Source organism: Lissotriton helveticus, chromosome 11, assembly GCF_964261635.1.
Source record: "Lissotriton helveticus chromosome 11, aLisHel1.1, whole genome shotgun sequence".
Lineage (NCBI taxonomy): Eukaryota > Metazoa > Chordata > Amphibia > Caudata > Salamandridae > Lissotriton > Lissotriton helveticus.
In genome coordinates this window covers 210420153-210442753 of record NC_136072.1, presented here as the reverse complement: position 1 = coordinate 210442753, position 22601 = coordinate 210420153, and positions in this window count along the sequence as shown.

Sequence of the window (22601 nt, the reverse complement as noted above, 5' to 3'; positions counted from 1 at the left end):
TTTATTCCAATCAAGATGACTTCAGGTGTGCCATACTTTTGTCATAAGTAAGACTGTTAGCGCTCTAGTTGTTCTTAAGAACAATCTGGGACATTCTGTCATTGGGCTATAGTTGGGCTACATCTGGCTGATATTTGGGCTACATTTGTTTTTTTTTGTCTCTGGTGGCCATCTTTGGGCTACATTGGGCTACATTGGGCTACATTTGGGCTCTAACATATATATAGCCCAATGTAGCCCAATATATATTTTTTCAAAGTTAATTTTCTCAGCAACTACTGAACAGATTTACACCATTCAAAGAAAAGCGTAATCTGCGAGCCAGACTCTACCTTTCTACCAAATTTCTTATAAATCCATTCAGCCGTTCGAGCTGTAGCCGTGTCTAAACGTCCTATGGAAAATAACATGGGGAAAACACGTTTTGGGACCCCCCTTTTATCTCAGCCCCCACTTGACGAATCCCCCCAAATTTTCAGGGAAGGAGCAGAGCGGAGCAGGCCATCTTCTTTGAAAAATTCGCAAAGATTCGTCCACCGGTGCCAAAGTTATTCTCAATAGAATGTTGCAGATTTCCTATGGAAACTAGGTCCTAACTATAACTACCTACTGACGACCGCCAGTAGGTAATATATTCACTGAAACAACCATAGGTTTTAGGGGTGTTATAGTTAGCTACACATTTCACTCATATAAAACCATTGATGACATCACTGATGACATCTCAAATGACATCATCATCCAGTGAAAGTGGTTTGGTTCGTTATTTAAATATGTATTATATATATATATATATATATTACCTACTGGCGGTCGCCAGTAGGTATATATAGTTAGGATTTTTTCTCTATGGGTTTTTTGAAAATTCTATGTCTAATAACTTTGGCGTTTGTGGACGGAATTGGCTGAAATTTTCAGGAAAATGGCACATTTTGTTTCTGAGCAGCCCCTGAAAATTTTGGGGGGGTTCGTCAAGGGGGGGCCGAGAAAAAAGGGGGGTCCCAAAACGTGTTTTTAACATTGAGTTTTCCATAGGGCGGTTGGCCTCACTTTTAGCCCGAACGGCTGAATGGATTTGCACGAAACTTGGCAAAATTGTAGGGACTGGTAGCCCGATGTGCCTTTTGTAGGTCTCAATATATGTGCTCCAGTGGATTTTGAGAAATTAACGTTTAAAAAAAGATATATATCTGTAACAGCGGACCGGGCAGCGCTCTGGTTCGCGGACTTTTCGCGCAACGGAGCTTTGTGAAGCGAAGCTGATTGGTTCTCCGGCGTCTGTCAACATTCCAAACAGTCCGTAGCGGCCGCCATCTTGTCTCTCGGTAGGATCGAGAGACAAGAGGAGGCCGAAGCGAAGGGGCAAATGACCATAAGGGGGCATAGTACATTGTCGCTCACCCCCTAGGTTTGATGTGGAGGTTTTAAAAGGGCCCCGCGGGGCAAAAAAAAATAAAAATAATAATAATCGAACAGCTGAATGGATTTGCACGAAAGTTGGCAAAATTGTAGGGACTGGTAGCCCGATGTGCCTTTGCTAGATCTCAATATATGTGCTCTAGTGGATTTTGAGAAATTAACGTTCAAAAAAAGATATATATCTGTAACAGCGCACCGCTTCGCGTACTTTTCGCGTTACGGAGCTTTGCGAAGCGAAGCTGATTGGCTCTCCGGCGTCTGTAAACATTCCAAACAGTCCGTAGCGGCCGCCATCTTGTCTCTCGGTAGGATCAAGAGACAAGAGGAGGCCAAAGCGAAGGGGCAAATGACCATAAGGGGGAATAGTAGATCGTCGGTGACCCCCTACGTTTGATGTGGAGGTTTTAAAAGGGCCCCGCGGGGCAAAAAAAATAATAATAATAATAATCGAACGGCTGAATGGATTTGCACGAAACTTGGCAAAATTGTAGGGACTGGTAGCCCGATGTGCCTTTGCTAGGTCTCAATATATGTGCTCTAGTGGATTTTGAGAAATTAACGTTCAAAAAAAGATATATATCTGTAACAGCGCTCCGCTTCTCGTACTTTTCGCGTTACGGAGGTTTGCGAAGCTGATTGGTTTTTCGGCGTCTGTAAACATTCCAAACAGTCCGTAGCGGCCGCCATCTTGTCTCTCGGTAGGATCGAGAGACAAGAGGAGGCCAAAGCGAAGGGGCAAATGACCATAAGGGGGCATAGTAGATCCTCCCTGACCCCCTAGGTTTGATGTGGAGGCTTTGAAAGGGTCTCGCAGGGCAAAAAAAATATATACCGTTTTTTTAGTTTTTTTGCGTGGAGTGCGCCCGGTTCGCGAACCGGGAAGCGGTCTGGGGAGCGTACTTTCTTGAAAATTAGTGAAAAAAGTTAGAGTAAAATAATAATTGTGAGTGATCAGATGTAGGGTAGCTCTGAGAAGAGCTTTTGGGTTTATGGTACATTTAGGTACTTATAAGTAGGTACCAATGCACAGTCTTAAATTCAGAGTGAAAACTCTGTTGCCCTCATCTGAGAAGTGAACTCCATCTGCTCTGTAGATATCTTGCATGTAGTAACGCAAGATATTGTTGTACAGGGAGCCCATTCCATGGTCTCTCATGTAAGCTGAAACAGATTTGTTTACATGCTTCCTCGATTTCTCAATTTGTGGACAAAATTGGTTCGACCACCTCCATTTCTGTCTTTGGCATATATTTGAATATACCAAGGCAGTCTGAGGAAAAAGTGCCATCAATTGCTCAAAGGTGTCCTCTAAAAGCATTTCCAGACCTACCCCAGTCAAAGTGCCCAAATCATTACCTCCACAGTGCACAATTAACAGGTCAGGTTTTGGCAAATGCATAAAGGTTTTCACCAATGGTATCAATTGGTGACATTTTAATCCTCTGTGGCCAAACCACTTAATTTCCACATCTTGTAAATTGAGGTTAGGTAAATTCCTGTTTTCAGCGTACCTTTGAGCCCAATAGATGTAGCTATGTCCAACAATCCAGACAGAAAACATGGCGAGAGAAGGTTCTCCTGCAGTCAGATGAAGTGTGGCAATGAAATGGCAGTTGAAAAAATGAGAGTGTAAAATGAAAAAAACTGAGGAGTTTCTGTGTTAATGAAGCAGTAAGAGTGATTGGTGGATTTTGATTGCTGAAAACAGAAAGTTAGTGTGCATGGATGAGTTCGTTGAAAGATGTATTTTGAGTGGCGAAGAAAAAATCATTAAATGAAAGAATGCTTTGGATATGCAGGTGCACTGAGAGTTCAGAGTTCAATTGCAACATTGTTGTGTGAGAGGTCTTGCAAGAGGTGGTTGCTATGCAGAAAAAGCAGAGAGGGGGCAGAGGGGGGAAGGGTTTTGCTTTGAAAAAAAGTGAGGGAAGAGTTTTGATTGGGTGACATGAGAGATCTGTGTGAGGAATTACAGCATTTCTGTGCTTTTGATAGCTGCATACTCTGGAGTGCATACCTTTTGCTCTGCTGAAGACAAATTGGTGTGTTTCTGAGACTGTTTTGAAACTCAAAGTATTTGCTAAGGTGAGAAAAAATTTCTTTAATTTAGATAGAAAATAGTGTGCTTTAAGGAGAAAATTATGAAGAAAGTTGTGTTTTTCAAATGTTGCTTTGTCTCAAGTGTTTCACAAATAGATTTTGTTTCTTTGAGAAATTGTAATTGGAGAAAATGTGAAGTATTAGTACTGACAGGGCTTTTATGTGCATAGGAGCTGTGGAGTGTTTTCAAATTATGACTTGTAAATCGTTTTTGAGAAAAAGCAATGGTTTTAATATTGATGAGAAGGACATAATGGTGTCTGCTTCTTTATAAGGTAATTGAGAGTCTCTGATGTTATTTTTCCCATTTCAATGTAAGAAGTTTGTCTGTGGAGCAAATTGCTTGTAAATATGCTCCCACCTGTGCATGGCAAATTTAGATTTTGAATGTTTCCGTTACATAGGCATGTTAAAGGTGACTGAAACATGCTGCAAAGGCAATCAAAAAATGCTTTTATGTGTCTTAAGGACATTTTAAGTCATTTCCCCATGTGCAGTGTTTTCAAATTATGAGTTGAAAATCGTTTTTGAGGTAAAGGAATGTTTTCAAAATTTATGTGCGCCATATGACCCCAAATTTTTTTTTCAGGGGTGCAGCAGGGTGTTCTTGAGACACCCCTGCACCGTCGGAAAAATTAGTAATTTGCGATGAGGTAATTGCTAATCGCAAATTGCACCTTCATTCCTATGGGCCTCCTGCTGCATGGAAATGAATGGGTAATCTTGCTGAAATGCAAAGTCGAATCTGTATTTAAAAGGGTCTGCACCTCTGTACGGGTGTTCGCTATGTGAAGCACGAAAGTTTCACGGGCCGAACTCAAGGCCACCTCTCTCTGAGACAAAAGAGCTCTTATTCTTGCCATGCTGTTGAAATGTGCTCCCAAGGTTGGTATTTGTGGCCAGATTGAAAACTCCCTATGTTCATGTGTGGGAGGAAATAGAACATTTCTGCAGCAAATAACCCGTTCATTTACTGTTACGATAAAATGAATACTTTTAATTAACCCAGAACAATCTTCATTATTGAGCATCAAATAACTACCATTTTCCAAGAACTTGAACGTGGGGATGATAGCAGGAACTGGCGTGCCTTGCAACACGCAAGCCATATTTGGTCGGTGTTTGTTGCATGAACCGTGTAACTGTATGTGCCTACACATTAGTGAATGATCTGGCGTCTCAGTGCATTCCTCTCCATTCAGATAAAGGTCTTGATCATCTTTGAAAATCTGTATGTGTATGGAAGCGACCAGACCTCATGAAGAAAACCACTACCTAAAGGTTAATAACGACCTATTGGTATATATTTCATACAATTTGAAAACTTATATAAAGCAAAAGGCAGCGTTATTAAACCGTGGATAAGGCACGTTGCCAAAGCAATGAACCTTTTGGATTTATACTGGAAATGTTAAAGGAAGAATTACGGAGTAGGGCCTGTAAATCTTTAATGGACAACGAGTAAAATTACTCCAACCATCATATTCCTCTAACTCCGGGATAGTAGGGGTGTTTAATTTTTTAGAAGTAGCCAATCCAAAGCATTTGGTCTGGGAAATTGTTTCATTCACAAACAACATATGATTTGGGATGAGACATGCACGGTGGAAAGCCTCAGTGCCTTGTACCTGCCAGGTTCGTGAACCCCAAACTGATGTAGATCCTGGATATTTTTACACTGTGTTACGTTAGCATGGGCTCATTACTGGTTTAAACGCCATTTTTCCTTTTTTGTAACTTCTGCACACGATACTTAGTTGTTGCTTTAGCTTTCAGCCTACCTGCGTCAAGATCTATGCCTGCTTCAAGCAGGCGCAGGGTTTTGATGTAGCTTTGTCCTATCTGATTGTAAATGCGGCACACCGTGGGTGGCAGAGCAGCGGTGCACGTTAACTGGTGCATCCCTGGGGATGTGCTAGTTAATATAAATCTGCCCCTTTACATTTAATTATGTGCAGGGGACACAGAGTAGGTGAGGTTTATCCAAGGTTAAGAAGAGATGAGTCCTGTTCAGTGAAAAATTGGAGATAGGCTTCAGTATATTATATACTTAAGTAGTGTGTTAAGTTTTTGATGACTGTTATTAATTTACTGTTGGGTAATAGTGGTTAATAACATTTTTCATTATATTTTACCACAGATTCAACTGCAGATTATTTCAAGATTTTAGGATGCCTAGCAAAGAAAGAGTAAGAAAGGCTGCAAAACGTCAAAGACAGCAGGACCATGGAAGAATGCAGCAGTCCTCTAACAAAAAGATTTGTCAAGTCACCAAGAAAGCACCGGGTAAGAGTCGAAAAACAGTCATAAGAAATATGTGTAGTAAAAAAAATATTACTACAGAAAATGTTTCAGTCCAGAAAAGGAGACAGAATTCAAATGGTAAGGAAAGGCCAATGAGAAATGTTACTGCTAGAGTAAGAGATAACTCTATGCATGAAAGTAGAAGGAAACAAGAGTTTAGGGATATTCGTAAACGAATGTTCCGCAACAGGATAATTGGGAATTTGTTAAAAAATATTAAGAAAGGTCAGCAGAAAGTGGTTTTTTATAAGAGAAAAAAAATTGTTGAGAAAGTTATTGATCAGGCATTTGAAATTAAACGTAAGTTATTTATTTTGACAATCAATAGAATTCGGAAGCTAAACAAGGTAATTTATGATTTCAAAAGAAATAGTAGATGGAAGAGAATAGTTAATCGTAGTAATTTTTGTGAAGTTTTTTCTGGAGAATGGATGCATAGTTCAAGCTCTGAGGCATTTTTTAATGAGGAGAGTTATTTCCAGGATAATGATTTGGTGCATGCAGTTGACACCAGTGGTCGAGCTTATGAAGTGAAAGATGGTTGTCCAGTTGAAAAAGAAAAACTTGTGACAACAGAGATAGAAGAGGTGTTAGGTAATGAGGTTTTAGGGAGACGTCCTAAGGGTCCTGTGTACACCTGGAAGTGTAGTAGTATTTGCAGTGTACGACAGGATTCCATCAATTTGCTTTGTGATTTTATACGGTCATTTAGTAAGAACAGTTTGAAGCAGAAAATGAAGTTGTTGCAAGAATTAGATCCTTGCAGAGTGAGAGAAGTGATAGGTTTGCATGGTCATTCACTGGCTTGTCTTTCCAGGAGAGTATGCCAGAGTGTTTTTCATCATTTCAGGATGCTAGCAGTGCATCATAATAAAGTGAGGAAATTAGTTAGAATGTTGTATTATGCTAAGAGTCCAGCAATTATGCTTAAACAATTATGCGCTGCTCTTTTGCATGGTTCTGAAATAGATGTGAAGAATATATGTGAAGAAATTGAGTTTTGTTACTTTGGAAGTAAAGAGGAGAATGTTGAAATTGACCAAGAAGAAGAGAGTAATGTGGAAGATAGTGTACAGGTTTCCAGTACAGATAATTTCCAGAGGGAAATTGCGACGTTTGAGGTGAAATCAAGTGAGAGGCCAAATTTCACTTGTGTGTGTTGTCGACGCACTTATTATAAGAATCAGACTAAGTTAGTGGATTTATATGGAAAAAGTGAAAGGGAAAATAATAGTGAATGGAAGGATTTTACAACATACTTGATGGTAGAAAATTGTTTTGATTTGGGATTGGATCAACGTGTGTGTACTTATTGTTGTAACAAATTAAATCAAAACCAGATGCCTGCTAGAGCAGTTCATAATAATCTGGAATTGGTTGAGATTCCTTCTGAATTGAAGGATTTAAATACTTATGAATCTATTTTGATTCAAAGTATCCATCCCTTTCAGGCTATTGTAAGAATGGAGCCAAAGACAGGGAAATTGCCTCCATCAGATTTACAGAGAGGATTAAAGGGAAGAGTTGTTTATTTGCCTCTAGATTTGAAGAAAAACATTAACACAATTGGAGTAGAAAAAGTGGAAGAGGAACCTCTTGTTATCTTAGTTAATGGGGTTCCGACAAAGAATAAGAAAATATGGCAAGATTTAGTAGATGTTAGGAAAGTCAAAAGGGCAACATTGTATTTGAAAAAATATAATAAGTACTATAAAAATGTATATGTTGCAGAAGAGGAAGTAAGTGAGGAAGAGGATAACGATTTGTGTGCTGGTCAAATTGAGAAAGTAGAACCCTGTACTAGTGAAGAAATATATGAACATTATAGTGTTCATCCTTTGCATTCCAAGGAAGTCATGGGGAATGCTATTGAGTTGTTTCAAATGAAACAAGCGAAAGGGAGTCCCATTAGTGTTTGGGAGGAAAGTTTGGAAGCTCGGTGTTTCCCACAGCTTTTTCCAACAGGTCTGGGAGGAAGATATGATGAGCGACCTCATCAAATTCCTGCTTCTGAATACCGGACTTTGCGATTGTATGCAGGAGATCCTAGGTTTCGACAATGCATTCCTTATTTGTTTCATCTCCTGTTTGAAAGCGATCTGTCTGGACTGTCATATGCAGTGAACCACATCTTGAAAAGTGGTATACACATGCAAAACATCTCGGCAAGTGACTTTATGGATAAAGTCAATGTCCAAGACAGTATTTTGGATTCTCACCTGATTAATCTCATGGCGTGTCAGCGTGGTACTAATGAGTACTGGTACCGTCGTCATGGTGATTTAAAATGTATGCTAAGGAACTTAGGAACTCCCACATGGTTCCTCACTTTGAGCTGTGCTGAGTATGGCTGGGAAGACTTACTTGAATTTCTACGAGAGGCAAATGCTAACGTAGAAAACATCGAATTCAAGACACCCGGAGAACTGTGCTCTTTGGATCCAGTCAATGTATGTAGGTACTTCAATCATAGATTTGAAGGTATGATGTCTTTCATCATGAATAAGAAGAATCCACCTCTTGGAGAGGTGTTGGATTTCTTCTGGAGGAAGGAGTACCAAGCAAGAGGTGCTCCTCATATACATATGTTGCTGTGGATCAAGGATGCACCTAAATTTGGAACGGATGCAGAAGACTCAGTGATGAGTTTCATAGAACAGTATTCTACGTGTGCTGTTCCAAACGCAAAGGAGAAAAAAAGCCTACGAGAAAAAGTTCTACGTTTCCAAAGCCATCGATGTGGAAAGTACTGTCGTCGTAAATTCCGGAACAAAGACAAGTTCTACACCAAATGTCGTTTCGGCTTTCCACGACCGGTGATTTCTAAAGGAAGAGTGAACAGTTTGATGTCTTCGCTGCGACATAATGTGATGAAGAAATCACCTAAAAACACATACAATTTGAAGAGGAACGAAGAGTCTAAGTACATTAACGACTACAACCCGGTGATTTTGTCCATGTGGAATGCTAACATGGATATACAGTTTGTGGCTGATAACTGTATGGCTGTGGCTCGGTATGTGACATCTTACATCACCAAAAAAGAGAAGACAGAATTGAAGGATATGTGGGAGGACATTTCCCATGAAAAGAGCCTCAGCAAGAAGTTGTACAGTTTCAGTCTGAAGATGTTGTCGCATCGAGAAATCGGAGCTTACGAATGTTCTGACCGGTTGTCTTCAGCAAGTCTCTATGCCAAATCCAGGAGTATTGTTTGGGCGAGTGTTGGTCTTGCTGCAACGCGTAATCGAGTTCTGAAACCTGTGCGGGAAATTGAGTATTTGGCGGAAAAGGAGCCAAACAGTACCGACATTTTGAAGAGCAACATGTTGGATACATATTATCCAAATCGAAGCAGTCACCTCGAGAATGTTTGTCTGTATGAGGTTCTGCAAAATTACACATTCAAGAGGAACATCAAAGAAGATACTGAGAAAGGAGTGTATGCTGTAATAGGAAGTGAGGGATGTCTGGTCAAGCAAAGAAAATGCCACTTGATAAACCATCGAAAATTGAGTGGCGAATCTCCTGAAAAAAAGGAGTTTTTCTATTTAGCACTTTTGCAACTTTTTAAGCCTTGGCGTGCAGAAGAGGAACTGCTTGGAGATTTCCTTTGTTACGAAGACTCATTCAATGCTGCCAAGGAGACCATAGAATGTCCTGCTTTTCCCAAATATGTAGAAATGTTGAATGTGGAAATTGAGCAGGAAGCAACGATTGCAGCCGAGATTGCCAGAGACAGTTCTCAGGACAGTCAGAGTTCTGCTTCATTGAGTCAGGATCCACTAGGAGGACCTCTTATCGAAAATGAAGCTGCCACTGCTATGAATGAAGTGGAAAGAGCCATGGCACATGCTCAGGAGGATGCGGTTAACTTAGAAGAGTTGGAAAGACAACTCAACGTTGAGCAGAGGAAAATATATGACGAACTTACCATGCAAATTGATCATGGATTAAGTCATGACAAGAAAGAGTGCTCATGTACGTCGTTGAAGCCTGTCCGACTGTACGTGAGTGGAGAAGCGGGAACTGGAAAAAGTTTCCTTATTAAAGCAATTTCATGTTATTTGCAGGAAAGGACAGAGTCATCGCTGTCTTGTGTTGTCACCGCTCCAACTGGACTGGCAGCACATAACATTAAAGGGATTACTTTACATCGTTTACTGATGCTGCCAGTGGAGCATGACAACAAATTAGAATATCACAAGCTATCTGGAGATGCTTGTTTTGAAGTTTCAAGAGTCTTGAGGAAAATGAAACTTCTTATCATTGACGAAGTAAGCATGGTTTCCAATGTCATGCTTGCCTTTGTGCATTTGAGAATGCAAGAAGTTCTCAAACAGAGTATGATGTGTTATTTGGTGGCAAACACATCATTGTTTTCGGAGATCTTCTGCACCTGACACCAGTGAAAGGGCAGTTAATCAAAAAGGGATACGAGGGGAAAAAAAGGCTATCTAGGGCAGTCCCCCACTCCACAAGTCTACAACAAGAAGCCCTCTTAGCCTGCATGTAATGAATCTCAGACTCAGTAACTTACGGGGTCATGCCTCCCGTCCACACACCAAGTGGCCAGATCAGGTCAGTGCTGCGTTACAGGTCCAGACATGCGTTCAAACATACCAAAACCACTGTGCACAGGATACAACACATAAAGAAAATATGTGTGAAAGCAAGGAAAGCACCTCACGGACGTAACACCCGAGGGGGTTCCCGGTTTATGTATATCCGGTTTACCCACTTCTCATCATCGGTTGCTTTCCTTGCAGGGAGGATGAAAATGTGCAAAGGAAGATGTGCACAAAACAGGATAGAGAAACAGGAAGGAAGTGTACAAATACACTACCTAGTAGGATAGAAATATGTGTTCAAAACTAGCAAGTACCTACACCCAACACCAACAAAACATAAAAATATATATAAAATAGTGTGGTTTGGCTGGCTGAATCAATTTTATTCTGGTGCTGCCAAACTGCACTGTTTAAAAAAATGGTTAAATTGATACCATTTGATGTTGTAATTGGACCAACATGTTTCATTGCCTTGTCATTGGCAATTTCATCAGGGCAAATGGTTGGGTCTCTTATTCATAATCCTCCATTTGGAAACCTGTGCACATACATACATAAAAACAACAGAACACAGCTGTGGTAAGGTGATGAACCAGTGGGAGTCTAAATATATCTCACACTCATACCCTTGGTTATTACCTTGTGCTCGCAAACACTGGGAATACCGGCGAGCATCAACTAGGACGGCGTGTCAGCTGATCACGAAACCGTCTTGGAGACTCCTCAAGGTGAGTCACCTGCATAGAGAGACATAATTCGCCCGTTTCATGTATCTCAGAGTATTCGATCTCATTCATTATTCACATGTTGCTGCTTGCGCAAACAAGTTGCCTATAATGTACCAACAAGTAGCTGTTATAAGTCGGTTTCGCAAAATCTACAACCATTGTCAGGTCGGTAAATAGTGACGCTACATAAAAATTGTGTCGCCATGTGGGTTGTTGACTCCCTCCCCCCTACAACAGTTACACGGAGCTTCCGCTCACCTTTTATACTCACTCAGTATGCGGGGAGAGCGCAAAAGCATAACCCGCTCGAGCGAAATGCCCGGGGGGTGCGCGCCTACCAGATTCGTAATTGACGCGCATGGACCGGGACGCGGAGCCAGCGCTCCTCACTTTAACATACCACTGCCGAGTCCCTCCGGCGCTTCCGACGTCTCGCAATCCAAACGTGGATTGGGACGCGGAAGTAGCCCGGGGGGGACTCCGCCCCTCGCGCTACCTGGCGGCCATCTTGAGTAAGGGGTGAAGTCAGAGTCAGGAATGACCTGACTTCATTCGTGTTAAATGTTAAAAGTGAGGCGACCCAATTGAAAGAATGAAGGCAACCCAATTTAAAGGACTAAATCAGAGGTCTTACACTGTTTATTCTTAAAGAATAAAATTTAATAAACCGTCCGGTGGACGACTTATTGTGACCAAGCCAATCGAGTGTGCCGGTGCTGGTTACAGACGGAGCCCACCGGCAAGTAGACATTCAAGGGAAACGGGGCCATCAGGGATCAAAGCACATACTCGTGCCAGGCAGAATGCTAAAATGTCACGTTCTGACTGCCGTACAGCCACCCCATTGCATTGATGATTCATAGAGAAACAATACAAATAGCCATGCTGAGTCTAAGCTGCTGCCAGGTTGGAATATTTAAGACAAGCCTGTAATATATCTACCGCCTGCTCACTTTATTCCATTCGATAGAGTCATTAAGACCCTCTTTGTCAGCCTTCTCAGAATAAATCCAGCGTGCTTCTTTTTTGGCAAGTATTGCATCTAGGTTGTGTGTGTTACCCATCACCTTCTCTAGTACTGTCCATTGCAAATCACTGGGCCCGTGGTTTCTTTCTATGAAATGTTGAACCAGACGTGTGGTGAGTTTTCTCGCTCGGATGGTACTAAGGTGCTCCTGAATGCGCACTTTCACTTTACGTGTAGTGAGGCCTATGTAATGCAACCCGCACGTACAGGTAATCCTATAGATAACGTGTGTGGTGTTACAGTTACTGAATTTGGTCAGATACCACGTTTTGCCATTGTGTAGTTTAACTTCTTTGGTTGCAGTGGTCAGTGGACATACAGAGCAGCCACCACAGGGGTAGTGACCCGCCGGGATAGAATTGGTCTGAAGGTTACTAGTCGTCGTCCTTGTATGTACCAATTTGTCGCGCAGGTTCGCTGCCCTTTTAAATGCAAAGCGCGGGACTGGCATCTTATCATTAGGAGTGTCCAGTAGATTCCAGTTTTTCCGGATGATTTGTCTGATCTTGGTGGAAAGTGGGTCAAAAGTGGTTACCACAGGTACACAAGGTTGATTGGTTTTTACATTGCGTTCAAGAAGGGCATCGCGAGGGGTGTTGAGGGCTCTTTTTCTTGCGTGTTTGATGACTCTATTGGGGTATTGTCTTTGTTTGAGTCTGTCGACCAGACCAGCGGACTGGTCTACATACGCCTCGGTGGAGGAACAGTTTCTGCGGTACCGGAGAAACTGACCCACCGGCAGATTGTCCCTCAGTGCACGCGGGTGGAACGAGTGGTAGTGAAGAAGAGAGTTTCGATCCGTGTCTTTCTGATGGACAGTGGTGGCCAACTTTGTATTCTGCACTGATATATCCACATCAAGATATACCGCTTTGCTGTTGCTGATTGACCACGTGAAGCGGAGGCTTTCATCAGCTTGATTCAACCAGTCAAGGAAAAGACGTAATCGGTCCTCTGTACCTGTCCAGATACAGAGGACGTCGTCTATGTAGCGCTTCCATTCCTGGATGTTTCTTAGGAATGGATTAGAGGGGTGGTAAATCACATTCTCCTCGAACTGGCCTACATAAATGCAGGCCAGGCTCGGAGCAAATGTAGCCCCCATAGATGTCCCAGACGTCTGTAAGTACAATTGTCCCTTGTACTCAAAAAAGTTCCTCGTGAGAGCTAGCTCTATACATTGGAGGACAAAAGACACAGGCGTGTCATAGAACCATTCCATCGCCTCCAGGGCACGAGCTGCTGCCACCAGCGTCGCGCCCTGGGGGATGCTGGTGTATAATGATTCGATATCGATCGTGACCAAGAACTGGTTCACGGGATCAAAGGTCTTATCTTTCAAGATGTTTAGGATATCTGTGGTGTCCTGCACGTATGATTTCTGAGTGATGACTGCTTCTCTGAGGAAGAAATCCGAGAATTGAGATAAGGGTTCGAGGATGGATTGTATACCAGATACGATTGGACGTCCAGGTGGGGGGCGCTGTGGCTTGTGAATTTTCGGCAAGATGTAAAATGCCGGGACGCGAGGGCTTGTATTAATAATGAAGTCCGCTTCCTTGGTGGTAACCCATTTCTTTGAGACCGCATCTGCCACTAGATTTTTGATGGTACTGGCGAGTTCCGGCGAGGGGTCACGCATAATAGGGCTGTAGTTGGTACGGACGGATAGAAGTCTGAGTACCTCCGTCTCGTAGTCAGCGGTGTTGAGCACGACCACTGCCCCGCCCTTGTCCGCTGGCTTGATGGTAATCGCAGGATTCAATTGCAATGATTTAACAGCTTGCCAATCCTCTCTGGTCATATTGTGGCCCTGATGGAAATGAGTTTGTTGTTCCAGGATCTCCACTTCATGTAGCACTCGTTGCTCGAACACCGCAACTTCAGGACCTACAGCCGAAGTTGGGGGGCAGAACATCGATGGCCGGTGTAAATTGGTGTCAAACAATGACATCGGGGTCTTCTCTTTATCATGGAAAAATTTGTGCAGTTTGATTTTCCGCATCATTTCGGATAACTCAGTTCTGCAAAGGAATGAGTCATGCTGAGGTGTAGGCACGAAGCCAAGTCCTTTGTTTAATACTCGCCTTTCGGCGGCCGTGAGTATGTAGCTAGATAAATTAACCACAATGTCATTCTCTGGGACTGTGGAAGGTGTATCTGACTCAATCATTTCTGAAATGTGCGCCCCCTGCTCCGTGTCACACTGGGTGAGAAGGTCTGCCATGTTGGTGGGGTTTTGCCCTTGCCTCTCCCTCTCTGGGCCTGGCCGCCTCTCCCCTGATGACCCCCCGAGCCCTGACCTAAAAAAGCTCGCAATAATGCTCCTAGATCGTCTTCAGGTTTGCCACCTGTAGCAAAGTTGACACGGTTGCCAGTGGAGGTGGATGGGCGATCTGATGCCTCCTCGTCTTCACTGCTGGTGTTGTCAAACTGCCAGTTACTCGGTGTGCGTCTGTATCCCTGCTGGCCCCCTCGATTGGCTTGCTGTCTCCCCCTCCTGGACTGATATTGGCCCCTTGGTTGTTCTTGTGGCCTCTCGTAATACTCGTCCTCTGTATATGGAAAAGCCCACTTGTGAGTGTGCCTTTCTAAATTCTTTTTCAAGCCAATTATTTTCTGATTAACCAAGTAGGCTTTATAATCAGCCAAATCACTCTGGATGCGGGCCAATTGGTCCTTAGCACCTAACAAGGCACTGTTGGTGTTAAGACTCTCTTCTAATTCCAAGATTTCCACCAAAAGTGCCTCACTGAGGCGTTTGGCAGTATTGATAATTAAGATGAGCCAGTCGCGCGTGCACTTGTTTTCCACGCAACTCCAATCAAATCGGAACTGTTTGTCTTCTAGGAAAATCTTAGGCTCAAGCCTAACTACGAGACTAGGCGGTGCAGCCCCAGCTCTGAGGTACTCGGTCATGAGAGCCCCATGAAGGGCTACGCGAATCTGGCGTTTCTTAAGTGTGCTCAGCTTGTCCCATTCTTCCCGTGCCGACACCTCCGCATTCAGAGGGGCGTCAGTTAGCAAGGGTGGGCCTGCAAGTATCAATGAGATCTGCTCGTCAGTAAATGCCAAGCAGTTCATATTCATGTAGAGTTCAGGAGATGCGTGATGAGCTGTTAGACTCACGTACCACTCAATATGTAGCTGTGTCTGTTTTAAAACAATTATTGGGATTAATTTAAAAAGCTATCCTCACGGCTGAGCCGCCGTACTCAATCTGTTAATCAAAAAGGGATACGAGGGGAAAAAAAGGCTATCTAGGGCAGTCCCCCACTCCACAAGTCTACAACAAGAAGCCCTCTTAGCCTGCATGTAATGAATCTCAGACTCAGTAACTTACGGGGTCATGCCTCCCGTCCACACACCAAGTGGCCAGATCAGGTCAGTGCTGCGTTACAGGTCCAGACATGCGTTCAAACATACCAAAACCACTGTGCACAGGATACAACACATAAAGAAAATATGTGTGAAAGCAAGGAAAGCACCTCACGGACGTAACACCCGAGGGGGTTCCCGGTTTATGTATATCCGGTTTACCCACTTCTCATCATCGGTTGCTTTCCTTGCAGGGAGGATGAAAATGTGCAAAGGAAGATGTGCACAAAACAGGATAGAGAAACAGGAAGGAAGTGTACAAATACACTACCTAGTAGGATAGAAATATGTGTTCAAAACTAGCAAGTACCTACACCCAACACCAACAAAACATAAAAATATATATAAAATAGTGTGGTTTGGCTGGCTGAATCAATTTTATTCTGGTGCTGCCAAACTGCACTGTTTAAAAAAATGGTTAAATTGATACCATTTGATGTTGTAATTGGACCAACATGTTTCATTGCCTTGTCATTGGCAATTTCATCAGGGCAAATGGTTGGGTCTCTTATTCATAATCCTCCATTTGGAAACCTGTGCACATACATACATAAAAACAACAGAACACAGCTGTGGTAAGGTGATGAACCAGTGGGAGTCTAAATATATCTCACACTCATACCCTTGGTTATTACCTTGTGCTCGCAAACACTGGGAATACCGGCGAGCATCAACTAGGACGGCGTGTCAGCTGATCACGAAACCGTCTTGGAGACTCCTCAAGGTGAGTCACCTGCATAGAGAGACATAATTCGCCCGTTTCATGTATCTCAGAGTATTCGATCTCATTCATTATTCACATGTTGCTGCTTGCGCAAACAAGTTGCCTATAATGTACCAACAAGTAGCTGTTATAAGTCGGTTTTGCAAAATCCACAACCATTGTCAGGTCGGTAAATAGTGACGCTACATAAAAAATTGTGTCGCCATGTGGGTTGTTGACTCCCTCCCCCCTACAACAGTTACACGGAGCTGTTGTAGGGGGGAGGGAGTCAACAACCCACATGGCGACACAATTTTTATGTAGCGTCACTATTTACCGACCTGCCAATGGTTGTGGATTTTGCAAAACCGACTTATAACAGCTACTTGTTGGTACATTATAGGCAACTTGTTTGCGCAAGCAGCAACATGTGAATAATGAATGAGATCGAATACTCTGAGATACATGAAACGGGCGAATTATGTCTCTCTATGCAGGTGACTCACCTTGAGGAGTCTCCAAGACGGTTTCGTGATCAGCTGACACGCCGTCCTAGTTGATGCTCGCCGGTATTCCCAGTGTTTGCGAGCAACAGGTAATAACCAAGGGTATGAGTGTGAGATATATTTAGACTCCCACTGGTTCATCACCTTACCACAGCTGTGTTCTGTTGTTTTTATGTATGTATGTGCACAGGTTTCCAAATGGAGGATTATGAATAAGAGACCCAACCATTTGCCCTGATGAAATTGCCAATGACAAGGCAATGAAACATGTTGGTCCAATTACAACATCAAATGGTATCAATTTAACCATTTTTTTAAACAGTGCAGTTTGGCAGCACCAGAATAAAATTGATTCAGCCAGCCAAACCACACTATTTTATATATATTTTTATGTTTTGTTGGTGTTGGGTGTAGGTACTTGCTAGTTTTGAACACATATTTCTATCCTACTAGGTAGTGTATTTGTACACTTCCTTCCTGTTTCTCTATCCTGTTTTGTGCACATCTTCCTTTGCACATTTTCATCCTCCCTGCAAGGAAAGCAACCGATGATGAGAAGTGGGTAAACCGGATATACATAAACCGGGAACCCCCTCGGGTGTTAAGTCCGTGAGGTGCTTTCCTTGCTTTCACACATATTTTCTTTATGTGTTGTATCCTGTGCACAGTGGTTTTGGTATGTTTGAACGCATGTCTGGACCTGTAACGCAGCACTGACCTGATCTGGCCACTTGGTGTGTGGACGGGAGGCATGACCCCGTAAGTTACTGAGTCTGAGATTCATTACATGGAGGCTAAGAGGGCTTCTTGTTGTAGACCAGTGAAAGGGCAACCTGTGTTCAAAATGCTCACGCATGAAGATACCAGGAAGTGCTTAGGGAGTATTGGCAACGTCAATATATGGTTAAACTTCAATTATGCTGAACTGCATGAAAATATGCGTCAGGCAAAGGATGAAGTTTACAAGACTATTCTACAAGATGTTAGAATTGGAAAAGTGACCGAGCATGGGAAAGAAGCTTTACATGCACGATTACTGACAAATTTATATCCAGACGAAGATGTTGTGCCTGAGAATATTTTTCAGAAAGTTACTGAGAAAAAATCTGGAATATGTTTGATGCCAACTCTTGCAGAATGTGCCAAATTCAACAACAAAATGTTGCATTTAGAAAAGCAAGAGATTGTGAAATTGGAAGCTATTGACAGAGTAGAGCATATGGGATCAACAATTATTTTGTCTGAGAATCTGAAAACAAAATTGGATTCATTAGAGAAGAGTATATCTAAAACTGCGGGTTTTGAAAAGACTCTGAATGTGTGCTTGAACTGCCGTATAATTTTAAGAAGGAATTTACATGTTGAAAGAGGTCTGGTAAATGGATCAATGGGTAATGTTGTTGATTTTGTGAAATACAGAAATAGAGATGGAATTGAATTTTTAAAAATTAAATTTGATGGCATTGAGGAAGTACAGCTAATTGCTCGTTGTTCTGCTAGATTTTTGCTTGTAAAAGACTTATATGTTCGTCGTAAGCAGTTTCCTGTTTGCTTGGCATATGCGGTGACAATTCATAAATCGCAAGGTTTAAGTGTAGACTGTGCATTGGTGAATATTGGCAGTTCTGTGTTCAAGGAGGGTATGGCATATGTGGCATTGTCACGAGTTAGGACTTTATCGGGATTGTACTTGATTGAGTGTGATGTCACAAACATTTGTGCGGATCTAGATTGTGTTAAGGAATACAATAGGTTGAGAAGAGAGTATGCGCCACATTTGCCTCAGTATCCTTTGTTTGAGAAACGTGTGGTAGGCCGGAAACGAAGAAATGTGACCAATACTGGGGAGGTTGTAGCAAAAAGACGAAAAGTCGATGAACCTGAAATTACAAGCAGAAACAAAAAGGATTCTGTTGAAGATGTTGTTGGTTTTCAATTTGAAAACAGTTCTGGTGTCAACTGCTATGCTAATGTAGTAGTTAATGTTTTGTTTTCTCTAGAAAATGTAAAAGAAGAGATTGTGGTCAATTCTGATCAAAGATTTTGCAGTTTGTTAAATTCTGTGTTAGAGAAATGTAGCACTGATAGAACAAACATAGAAAGTGTGTCTGAAATTCGAAATCTGTTAGACAGATGTTCAGGCCAAACACAATTCTCTCAAAATAGTCAGCAAGATTGTCAGGAGTTTTTAATGTACATGCTTGATGTATTGCATGATGAAGGTGTAGATGTAGATCACCTGTTTGGGCTTTCTTATCAATGGCAGCATGACTGCGAGAACTGTAGGGTATCAAGTACTACTAGTGTAGACTCAGAAAGATTTATATATTTAACTTTGCCAGACAGTAAATCAGTCTCTTTTAATAAGCTAGTAAAAGCAGCTGATCACAACATGGAGTGTAGCCAATGTAAATCTGAAATGATGTCCACATTATTTATACGAACATATGGCCAGTATGTCATTTTAATGTTCCAACGATGTAGGCCTGATGGAACAAAATTGACAACTTTAATTAAAAATTTTGTGGCTTCACAGTTGTCAATATCAGGAAGGACTTTTGTAACTGTAGCAATTATATATCATGATGGTCCTTCAATAACATCAGGACATTATACAGCTTATTTAAAGTGTAGTACAGAGACATAACTTCTTACCATAACACTGGACTTTATGGAGAAATACGTGCACTTTGAATGAGTTCAGAAAAACTGTTTCTTTTTATAAGCTAATTGAAGCAGCCAATCAAAACATGGAGTAGAGGGAATGTAAGTCTGCAATGCTGTCTACTGTTTTACATTGCTTTGTGATTAAAAGTGATGTAGAGAATTAAATAATTGTACTAGTCATAAAGGTAGTGTAAGTCTGCTTCATAGTAAGCAGTATCAGTGTGATAGGAAATGTAGAACATGATTGAGGAAGAAGGGGAAGATATTACTAGTCCAGGATTGTGTAAATGATCTTCAACATTTTAATTCTGAAAGTTGTGGAAATGCGAAAAGACGGGATTGGCTAACAAGAAATCCAAGAGTTATACATGGCTCTGACAAGATTTGGCCTTGTGGAATCTTGTGGTAGAGAGCAAGAAGTCATTTATTGTATGTAACATGTTTTTGAAAACGATGGAGGTTTTCTTTCAGAAAGTGGCGGGTTGAAAGTAATAACAGCACAACAGAGTGTAAGCTGTTCATAGGACATCCTTGGCCGTCATGGAAAGTAAGTTAACTTTAAGGAGTTCTGAATTCTGATTTCTAATGTTGTATGGGTTTTTTAAACACAATCATTTTGATTGTGTTTTTTTTCCCCGCTGTTATATGATGAATACCTTCAAGTCACTGTTTTAGTGAAATTTGATACATTCTGAGAACAGCAAAAATAAACCATTTAACATGTATAATTAATTCTGTTCTGTTTGCATTTATGATGTACATGTAGAACTGTGTAGGAGGCATGGAGAAGGTGAGGCTTCTGTAAGTGTCAAAGTTGTTGCATACAGTCCTCATATTCTACGTAGTCTTTTATATTTCATTACTTTCACTGTTTCTGACTGATCTAAAAAATTTTTTTTAAAAAGAACAGTAAGTATAAGGGAAGGAAACCGACAGTTATGTTAAAAGAAACACAGCTATAGGGAATAAACTAGGGATACTGTTACCCGCAATCCTCTGCTGATGATGTCACTGAGCATGTCATGAATGATGTAATATGTGACATCATCAGCAGTGGATTACGGGTAATAGTATCTCTAGTGTACTCCCTTATAGCTGTCTTTCTTTTAACATAAGTGTCTGTTTCCTTCCCTTATACTTACTGTTCTTTTTTGAAAAAAAAATTTTTGGGTTCGCTTCCGGTTCGCGTACCGGGGAGCGAACTGGGAAGCGAACTAAGAGAAATAGAGGTTGGCACAGTTGCAAATATTGTACCAATTTTTTAATAACGGGGAGGTAGTTCTGAAAAGAACTTTTTTTTAAATTGTTTTTGTTGTTTTATATTTTTTTTATTATTTTTCTGAACATTTTTTTACTTTTTTTGAATTTTTCTGAACAGTTTTATAATTTTTTTGTTTTTTTTTCGGAGGGGGCAACGAAAACGATTCATTGTAAAGGGCTCAACAGGAGCAAGAAAACAAAAAAAAGAATTTATTGTTTGGGGAGTTTCGGACAAACATGAGCATGATTGTCAATAGCTCTGTTGTTCAGAGTGATGCTACTTTCTGCGTAGCAAATGAATCCACTGCAATGTAGGCAGACTTGTTTTACTTCACGAAATCTCGTTTGTATATTTGGCACCATCTCCCTGCCCTCTGGTCCCGTTACTTCCGGTACAACAGATCTTCTGGCCATAATAGGGAGATTATCTAGGTCATCCTGTTCCTCTTCTTCGTCTTCTTGCTGAATTATAACTTTAGCAGGTGGTCCACTCTTCCTTGGATGTGGTGGAGGTGGTGGGGAAGCACCAGCTGAAGCTAGTAAAGAAGCCATTGCTCACTGGTAACAAAGGGTCTTTCTCTCACAATGATGAAAGTCAGAGTGAGGAAAGAAGGAGGGATTTTCACCATTTGGGAAAAAAAATAGTTCTCAACCAATGAAAAGTGTTCATTTTAGATCATATGACCTAGTCTTACATCATTAGGAAACCGAAAGTGAAATGAACCAATGAAAAGTGTTATTACCAAGTCACATGACCTGCTGTGTGTATGTTACGCGCTTTGCAGGGCCTCCCGGTTTGCTTCCAGAAACCTGTGCTTTGCGACTCGGTAAGCGTACGAGTTCGCTAACGTAGCACGTCATATGACGTATCACGCGACAACGCGAAACGTCATGCGGACGGGAGGCGTCACGATGTTGTTTTCTAACGCGGCAGTTGCGGTAAAGAAACGTTTACCGGCTCGCGGTCTATTTCGCGGCATCAAGGTCAGCTAACGGGAAGCTTCCCGATTCGCGAAGCGGGAACGAAGAAAAAAAAATATTAAAAAAAAAAATTATTAATAAACATATAAAATATATTTTTGGATTTAAAGAAGAATACATTTTACAGCTACAGATATTAGCTGTTAAAAAACCAATGAAATTCACTGAAAAAACCATAGGTTATAGACCATATATAGTTAGGAATTAGCATTTACAAAACCTTGAAAATTCACTGAAAAAACCATAGGTTATAGACCATATATAGTTAGGAATTAGCATTTACAAAACCTTGAAAATTCACTGAAAAAACCATAGGTTATAGACCATATATAGTTAGGAATTAGCATTTAAAAAACCTTATTTTACTCACACAAAACCATTGAAATTCCATATATAGTTAGTTGCACTAACTATATATCGCGCACCCGCAATCCACTGCTGATGATGTCACATATTACATCATTCATGACATGGTCAGTGACATCACTGATGACATCACTGATGACATCTCAAATGACATCACTGATGACATCACTGATGACAACATCCAGTGACTATGTTTCTGTAAAGTTAAAATATGTCTTACATATTGAAGAATGAGTGGATGTATAAGTGTCTGAATGAAGGTTTTAGTAGGTGCGTGATTGACTGTATGAGTGAGTGATTAAATGCGTCTTACTGAATGCACGGGTTAGTGACTAAACTGTCTGAAAGTGTGCATCAGTATGTCTGTTGTTGTGCAAGCTGCTGCATGTGTTGATCAGTAGCTATATAAGTAGCTATATGGGTTATTGATTGGTTGCACAAGTATTTGTATGGGAGACTGAGTGTGTGTATGGCTGGCTGGGAGGTGTGTGACTCTGTGCAGATCAATGTGTACTTGTATCAGTGATTCTATAAGAGAGTAACTATGTGTTAGTATATGTTTCAAAAATGTAAGGTGTTCTGTGTTTAACT